The sequence below is a fragment of the Rutidosis leptorrhynchoides genome, chromosome 1 (assembly GCF_046630445.1).
Source record: "Rutidosis leptorrhynchoides isolate AG116_Rl617_1_P2 chromosome 1, CSIRO_AGI_Rlap_v1, whole genome shotgun sequence".
In the NCBI taxonomy this organism is placed as follows: domain Eukaryota; kingdom Viridiplantae; phylum Streptophyta; class Magnoliopsida; order Asterales; family Asteraceae; genus Rutidosis; species Rutidosis leptorrhynchoides.
In genome coordinates this window covers 693,597,197-693,607,017 of record NC_092333.1, presented here as the reverse complement: position 1 = coordinate 693,607,017, position 9,821 = coordinate 693,597,197, and positions in this window count along the sequence as shown.

Below are 9,821 nucleotides of genomic sequence, written 5' to 3'. Positions count from 1 at the left end.
TAAATTCTTGTTATAATTGGTTTTCTTTTATAGGTTTTAAACAAATAAACTTATGCGTTTTTAATGTATTGAGACGATAATTTCGGTTTTTGACACCTATGCTTTAATCGCTCGTAGTTACCTTAAAAATTCATTTGATATATTTGTTTAAAATTTTTATAAATCTTGATAAAAATCACCAAATTATAAGTTCTCGAGAATTTATATATTCCCACCCCACACTTAAGATTATGTAATGCCCTCATTACATAAAATCAGATAATAATGTATAAATTTGAGAGGACAAATAGTGTGAAGTATTTGGAACTTCCTTTGTTAACCGTTTTGGATTTTCAAATTGTTTTACCTATGATTATATCCAATGTTTGTATCACAATGTAATTCGATGTTTCGTTTCGTCTAATTGCATTTTCTTCTGTACCTGTCAAAACCATGTTAAAAACATACAAAACATGGGGTTGTACTTCAATCGTACAAAACAATTTTACCCCACACTAATTTCTTACTAATATATAATAAAACATAAGAAGTATAAAAAGTATCAATACACACCATACAATTATGTTATTATAAACCATAAAAATAAAAATGTTTTAAACAATAGAACTAGTCAAATGGGCTCCAAAATGGGCCTCCTCGTTCGCCCTCTTCCTGTTGCTGTCGCTGCCGTTTCTCGTTTAGGCGTTGTTCCTCGTAGAAACGCCTATATGCATCCTGACTCGCGGCTATGGCGGCGTTATGGTCATATGGTGGAGGTAGAGGGTCATTGGGTGTTTGCCATTGGAGGTATGAAGGAAAGGCTGAGGGTGCGTAATTCTGCGGGTTAGACGCGTATAAATATGCCTGATGGTGCGCCCACTCTAATTGTGCTCCCTGACCCCTCTGATCGTATCGGATGTTAGACAGAATATTATACTGATCTAGTTGGGTATGCCTAATATCCCCCAATTGCCGAGACAAAGTAGTATACTGGTCTTCTGATCTCACTCCCCAGTTTTGATATGAGTTACGTACATCTAAACTCAATGCGTTAAAAGAATTTTGGAGCATATCGAAATCAGAAGTACCTGTATGAGACGAGCTAGCCTGATCTGTCTCTCTGCGTCTCCTCCTAGCTTCCCTCGCGGGTTCATCATCCTCTTCCATAGGTGCGTGAGCAGCAACTTCCTGTTGCCTTAAACTACGTACCCCACCCCTTACACGTATAGCCTTAGCTGTCCTATACACCTCCAATCCCAAATTACGAACCGGTTGATCTATTGGTTGGATTGGAGGGTCTAATTCGTTCGGGTTGAGACCGAACCAGGCTGCCAAACACGTGATATAGTGACCCCCCGACATGTCACTGGATCCTCGAGCACCCTTACCAAAATGGGCTAAAAAGTAGGCCACTCCATAGGGTATACTAATAAACGTATCCCTATCTCTGATTGCATCCAAATACCAAAGGTCAACATAATTAATCTTATCTGTATTAAGGAATGCCCTTTGGTTAATTTTGTTCGCTATAAATTTATGAATTATGCGATAGCGAACATCAATGATCTTAAGGTATGATTCTTGGCCTGCTACATAAGTATTCTTTTGGGAAAAAGAGCGCCAGACACTCAAAGAATCATAATCTCCTGTATACCTAGCTCCTGTAAAAATATATTCCCAAAAACCTGGAGCATTCATCTCATTACCGTCATAAATCCCTAAGGCCATAGTCATGTCGCCTAGGGACATTACTCTATCTACACCACCCAATCTAAATTGTAGGAATCTAGTATCTTGGACATTTTCCGGGTTTATGTTCATCCTAACGGTAGAGTAAAATTCCAAACACAATTCTCTATATACAGGAGAATTTAACCTAAACAATCTCTCAAAGTCATTATAATACGTGATTTCCCCAAATTCATTCGTGAAACTTTGGGTTAAAATTTCCCTTATCGGTGTATCTAAGTTGACTGGGTCTCCTAGGGGATCCCAATCAACAACGTAAACTGGAGAGATGGTTCTATTTACAAGAATGAGCAAATCCTTAACCTTTTGTACCCTTTGATGTAATTCGTTAGAAAATTGCAGGATCGGGTGTAGGTTCAAGAGTTGTTGTTCCATTTCGGGTGTAACCTGATTTTCTGCTTGTTGTTGGTTAAATGCCCTCATTCTAATTGGTCCCTGCATAACATTTTAAATCAAGAAAATCATCCCAATAGGATGTGTTAATGTTAGCAAAGAGTCTAAATTCAACATACAAGCTTGTTTTCAATCAACACAGGAATCAACTTGTTTCAGCAACATTGGAATTTTTAGTTCTATGATTCAAAACAAAGCAGAAACAAACCAAAAATCATAAATCAAAAATCAAGTTTCATATACAAAGTCTAATTCATAAGTGAAAACATGTAATTTTTCTAAGTATATCGAATTCAATTCAATCACATTGCGTGTATTTCAGCTTCTAAATAATCCTTAACAACATTACAATTCATACTTGATTCATTAAAATGACAAAAACTATCAAAATCATACTAAAATTAAAAATTACAAAATCAAACAAACAAAATCATGTTCAAGAGTTATAACTACTGACAAAACACTTAAAAACATTTAATTACAACCAAAATAACACACCTCAGTAGCAATTTCACAATTATCCCCAATTTGTATAAACCCTAATTTTTTAATAACCAATTAAACATCAATTTTTCATGCTAATCGGGTTTAATATCATACTAACAACAATAATATAGCAATAATCAAGTAAAAATCAACAAGAACATGTATATACTTCGGATTAAAGCTATAAAGAAATATAATGAAAAATTGGAAGAACACTAGGTAAAATGGGTTTAGGACCCTTACCAATCTAGGCATGTTGAAAGATTGAAGAATTGGAGAAGATTGGAAGTGTTAATTTAAGTTTTGGGTGTGATTTTGGCGATTTTTTTGGGGTTTCCGCTCGTTTACAGCAGCCTAAATAATGAAAAGAGTGTGTAAAGAACAGACTGCTGCCCGTCTGTTATGTTCAGCTATTTTTGACCTTACGCGTTTCGTGTAGGTCTACACGATTCGCGTAAGGCTGAAATTTTTTTTTTTTTTTTAACTTATAAACAATTAATTTTAAAATATCTTTTATAGATTTATATTTGTAACGGAAATTCGGTTTTTACACCTGTTCTTTATCTGTTTATAAATCTTAAAAATAAATTTATAAAATTAAACGTTTTATAAGGTATAGTTTTAAAATTTTTCAAAAACAAGTTTAAAAATAAAATAAACTTACTCTTTTTATTATTAAATCACTCTGCTTTTTTTTTTTGTTAAAAATATTAACATTTTTAAATTTAAAAACAAGTACATGAAAAATAAAAATTTACACAAGTTAAAATACACTCTATTTTTGTTTATATAACTTAAAATCAATTGAATTTTAAAATATCTTTTATTTATATTTGTAACGAAAATTCGGTTGTTACACCTGATCTTAATCCGTTTATAAATTTTTAATTTCAATTTATAAAATTCAATTCATTAAAAGTTCAAGTTTTAAAAGTTTTTCGAAAACAAATTAAAAATAAAAACACTCTATTTTTTTTGTATACCCCTAAATCAACTAATTTTCAAACTTAAAACTTTGTTTCCTATCGATTAGGTAGAGATAAATTCGGTCGTCAAACCTATCATTATCCACGACAAAGATTTACAAGTTATATATTTTTACGGTTATTGATAAAAAGGTATATTTTGCAATCTACTGTAGACTTTTAGAATTTAACAAAAAAATTTGTGCAATTTGAAGAATGAAAATTCAGTTGTGACACCTAAACATTTTCATTTTCAAAGAAACAAGTTAAACTCAAGGCGTTTCACCTTCAATTTAGTAGAAAGGATTTTTTTTTTAAATTTTTATTTTGTTTTCGTGGTTTACTATTTAACAGATATCTTATGAATCCAACAAGAAATTTCGTGCAATTTGAAAAACGATAATTCAGTTGTAACACTTAACATTTATCGTTTTCAATGAAAACATATTGAACTCAAGGTTCATCACTTTTAAATGGTAGACCGTTTTAATAGAACATACAACAAACAAAAACAAACCAAACACACCAAAACATTACACACAAAAATGCACAAACACACAATTGGCGAGAAAAAGATTTAAAGAGTGAAGCCTCGTTGGCTCGCCTCGTAGTGGAGTCGCATTATTTCGCTCCCCATTGCTTCGTAGGCGTAACCTCGCTGGTTTAAGAGGTTTTCTTCTGCACATTTTAAAGGCCCTTCTCGGCATAAGGTTACGTACTCGTAATTAGAGTCCGTTTGGTTCTTTGGGCAATCTCCGGAGTGAGTCGGTTTTCCACATTTCACACATTTACCCAAATGACGTGCTCGACGCCTTTTAGCTGATTTAGATTTTCCTCTTGCATAGTTTGTCTCATTTAGTTTCTGTCTTTCTTCTTTCCTCGCCTTATCGCATCTTTTCTTAATATCTAACACCACATCCCTCGGTAAAATCTTATCGCACTTTAAAATGAAATGGTTGTAGATATACTGACTGCGCATTTTGAAATTACACAATAAAAACAAAAAGAAATTAAAAAGGTAGAATGGATGGATAAGACTAGTTCTTTAGGATCTGCTAGGGAAAGACCAATCTAACCCCACTCTTAAAGATAAGAATAAAAATCGAGAATGGAGTTTAAAACCTTAGAGTTACCCTGAATTTATTTGTCCTTAGGGTAGAAGGTGATTTCGTCTCTTTCCGTAGTATTGATTTCTTCAAAGTATAACTTGAGTCTGTGTCCGTTCACTTTGAAAGTTCCACCGTCTTTACCATACAACTCTGCATATCCAGATGGAAAAAACTGTTTTATTATATATGGCCCAGTCCATCGGGATCTAAGTTTACCAGGTGAAAACTTGAAACGTGATTGGAATACCAATACTTTATCCCCTTGTTCAAATTCTTTCTTTTTTAATCGTGCATCGTGCCATACTTTAGTTTTTTCTTTATATGTTTTAGAATTTTCGTAGGCTTGTAATCTTAATTCATCTAGTTCGTTAAGTTGTAATAACCTATTTTCTCCGGCTTGTACAAGGTCAGTATTACATTCTCTCATAGCCCAGTATGCCTTGTGTTCAACTTCAACAGGTAGATGACACGCTTTACCGTATACAAGTCTAAATGGTGTGGTACCTATTGGTGTTTTATACGCAGTCCTAAAAGCCCACAACGCGTCATCTAACTTGCGTTGCCAGATTTTAGGGTTGTTATTAACCGTCTTCTCAAGTATGCGTTTTAAGGCACGATTCGTGTTCTCCACTTGACCACTTGTTTGCGGGTGGTACGGAGTAGAGAAACGATGAGTTACGCCATACTTCTTCAACACCTTTTCAAGAAGGTTGTTGGTAAAATGTGTTCCTCGGTCGGATATGAGTGCTTTTGGGATTCCAAAGCGTGAGAAGAGATTTTTCAAGAAGTTTACCACCACCCTAGCATCATTTGTAGGCAAAGCTTTTGCTTCAGCCCACTTGGATACATAGTCAACGGCTACTAGTATGTACTTGCACTTATGTGAACTTGGAAAGGGTCCCATGAAATCGATTTCCCAAATGTCAAAGATTTCACAAACTTGGATGCCGGTTTGAGGCATCTCATCCTTTTTTGTGATGTTACCCGTTCGTTGGCATGCGTTACAAGTCCGAACGAAATCATGGGCATCTTTAAAGATCGTGGGCCAATAAAAGCCCGATTCAAGGATTTTTCTTGCAGTGTGGTTTGGTCCGAAATGACCGCCGGTTGGCCCTTGATGGCAATGCTCAAGAATTTGTTGAGCTTCTTGTCCGTACACACAACGGCGAATTATTTGATCCGCACCAACACGAAATAGGTCTGGGTATTCCCAGAAATATGACTTCAAATCTGCAAAGAATTTCTTCTTTTGCTGATAAGTAAGTCCTTTTTGTAGAATGTCTGAAGCAAGATAGTTTGCAAAATGGGCAAACCATGGGATTTCAGATGCTTTTTCAACCCTCATTAGAGATTCGTCAGGAAATGTATCTTTGATGATTGTATCATCAAGTTTATCTAATTCGGGGTTTTCAAGTCGGGATAAATGATCGGCAGCTAGATTCTCAGCTCCTTTCTTGTCACGTATCTCAATGTCAAATTCTTGAAGTAAAAGAACCCAACGTATGAGATGATGTTTTGCATCTAGTTTCGAGAATAAATACCTAAGTGCCGAATGGTCCGTGTAAACAATGGTCTTGGACAACACCAAATATGACCGAAATTTATCAAATGCATAAACAACCGCTAGGAGTTCTTTTTCCGTGGTGGTATAATTAATTTAGGCTCCCGTTAGAGTTTTACTTGCATAATAAATCGGAAGAAAATGATTATCGGGACGTTGTCCTAAAACAGCACCTAAAGCATAGTCGCTTGCGACACACATTAGCTCAAATGGCATACTCCAATCCGGAGATACCATAATTGGAGCTTGTGTGAGTTTTGACTTTAGAATCGAGAATGCATTCTCGCAATTAGAATCGAAGTCAAATGGAGCATCCTTTTCAAGAAGTTTGGTCAATGGGCGGGCGATTTTAGAAAAATCTTTGATAAATCGCCTATAGAATCCTGCGTGACCAAGAAAGCTTCTAATTGCTTTAACATTTGATGGTTTAGGTAGCTTAGAGATAACTTCAATTTTAGCTTTATCTACCTCTATTCCCGCACGAGATATTTTGTGACCAAGTACAATGCCCTCCTTCACCATGAAGTGGCATTTTTCCCAATTTAGGACCAAGTTTGCTTTCTCACATCGGATAAGCATACGTTCTAGATTGAAAAGACACGATTCAAAGGAGTCTCCAAACACGGAAAAGTCATCCATGAAGACTTCCATACAATCCTCTACCATATCATCAAAGATTGCCATCATGCACTTTTGAAAGGTTCCGGGTGCATTGCATAAACCAAACGGCATGCGGCGATAGGCAAAGGTACCGAAAGGACAAGTGAATGCGGTCTTTTCTTGGTCGTTGGGATCAATTGGAATTTGGAAGTAACCGGAGAAACCGTCTAAAAAGCAATAATATTCTTTTCCCGCTAATCGTTCAAGCATTTGATCAATAAAAGGTAACGGGAAATGATCCTTTCTAGTGGCATCATTTAGACGTCTGTAATCAATACAGACTCTCCAGCTGGTAACTGTTCTAGTTGGGACGAGTTCGTCCTTTTCATTTAATATAACGGTTGTACCCCCCTTTTTGGGTACTACTTGTACTGGACTAACCCATGGACTATCGGAGATGGGGTAGATTAACCCGGCGTCAAGAAGCTTGACGACCTCCTTTTTAACAACCTCTTTCATGTTGGGATTTAGCCTACGTTGTCTTTGTACTACGGGTTTGTAGTCATTCTCAAGGAGAATTTTATGTGTACAATAAGACGGGTTTATTCCCGGAATGTCGGTTGTTTTCCAGGCTATAGCCTTTTTATGGGTTTTTAATACAGAAATTAGCTTATCCTTCTCATTATCTGAAAGATGTGAAGCAATAATTACTGGTAATTGAGATGTACCTTCGAGATAATCATACTCCAAGTGTTTGGGTAGCTCTTTAAGCTCTAGTACGGGTGGTTCTTCTAAGAAATTTTTTATACGAAATCTATCTTCATTTTTGATTTCCTCAAACGATTCCTCTTCCATGGGAATTTCTTCTATTATGGTCTCGTCATCCGTGACCACCTTCATCAACTCATCAAAATCTTTATCAATATTGAAGTATTCATTCTCACTTACCGGGGCTAACCCCGGGATATCAATTTCAAGTAGCTCCTTCAATTTATTCTCGACACAAAGATCTATAACAACAATTTGAAAACAAGAGTCATCGGTAGAAGTGGGTCTTTTCATGGCTTTGTCAATGTGACAAATTATTCTCTCGTTTCCCACACCTAGACTCAATTGTTCTTTTTGGACATTAATGATAGCATCTGCAGTGTTTAGGAAAGGACGTCCTAAAATGATAGGAACTTTTGTGTCCTCTTGCATTTCTAGAATAACGAAGTCGACGGGAAAGATAAGTGAGCTAACTTTTACAAGTATATCCTCGGCTATACCTATGGGAGTATCAAATGATTGGTTTGCTAATCGAATACCCATTCGGGTTGGTTTTAAGTCTCCTAAGTCAAGTTTTAAATATAACGAGTAAGGCATTAAGTTAACACTTGCACCTAGGTCGGCTAGTGCATCGTACACTACCGAATCACCCATCATACATGGTATGATAAAACTACCAGGGTCTCCTAATTTTGGAGGTACATTTTGTTTCTTTAAGATGGCCGAACATTCCTCATGGAGGAATGTGGCAGAAACGTCGTGGTATTTACCCTTCGAGGATATGAGATCCTTTAAAAACTTCCCGTAATTGGGCATATCCCTAAGAACCTCCGCGAGTGGCATGTTAATGCTAATTTGCTTAATCATGTCCGCAAATTTCTCATACCGCCTTGCGAGTCTGTCTTTCTTTAATGCTTTTAGGTATGGAATGGGTTCCTTATGCACCTTTACTGTTGGTTCTTCACTTTTCTTTGGTATGACCTCAGGTGGATCATCTTTCTCTTGTTCTTTGTCAACTTGCTCATTTTCATCAACCGGTATTTGTAAAACAGAAGGACATAAAGGAACTTCCGGGGACTTAAGAGTCTTCGGTTTAGTAGTTAAACCACTTCTAGTAGTTATAGCATTTACATGCTCGTTCCTTGTTTGGAGGTTGTTGGGATTCACTTGAGTATTTGAGGGAAGAGTACCTGGTGGTCTCTCTGATAGTAACTGTGATATCCTTCCAACATCCCTTTCTAAGTTTTGTATTGTGGCTTGTTGATTTCGGATTTGCTGAGTTTGGAGCTCTGCATTTTGCTCGTGCTTAACCATAAAATCTCTTAAGAGATCTTCTAAACCAGATTTCCTCTCAGGTTGAGGTTGCATAATTGCTAATGGTTGTGGTTGCATAAGTGCTAGTGGTTGTGGTTGATTGTGTTGGAAATTATTTTGATAATTTCGTTGAGGTTGATTTCGGTTATTATAACCCGGTGGCGGATTTCTTTGATTTTGATTTGGGAAATTCCGGTTATTTTGGTAACCTGGATTTCCTCCTTGATAGTTATTATTATTTTGATAGTTATTATTATTTGATCCTGAAGGTCCTCCTACTTGATAGCTGTTTATAGGAGGATATTTTCGGTTGTTTGCTTCTATAGCTGGAAAATCACTGAAGTTCATTTCACCTTTTCGTAAGTAAGCTAAGAAATTTGCTTGCTCTTCCATTGTACTTTGATCACAATCTCTAGTAAGATGGGGACCTTGGCATAGTTCACATCCTACTCTGATAGCATGCATTTCCTTGGTTACTTTCTCGATTTGCCTTGCTTGATTTGCTATTTGAACTTTTAAAGAAGCAATTTCATCATTGCTTTCAATACTAGCAACATTTGATGATCTAGAGATTTCTATTTCTTGATGCCAATTATGGGAATGGGAAGCTAAATCAGCAATGATTGTGTGAGCGTCTTTAGGTGTTTTCTTCATGATCGAACCTCCGGCTGCAACATCTATATCTTTTCTAGTTGCCACATTGACTCCTTTATAGAATATTTGGACCTTTTGGAATGTATTCAACCCGTGTTGAGGACATACCCTAAGCATTTTGTTGAATCGGGTCCAAGCTTCATAAAGAGTTTCATTAGGCTTTTGCATAAAGTGATTTATATCACTTTGTAATTTTGCTGCTTTTGAAGCAGGAAAGAATTCTGACAAAAACTTATCCATCAT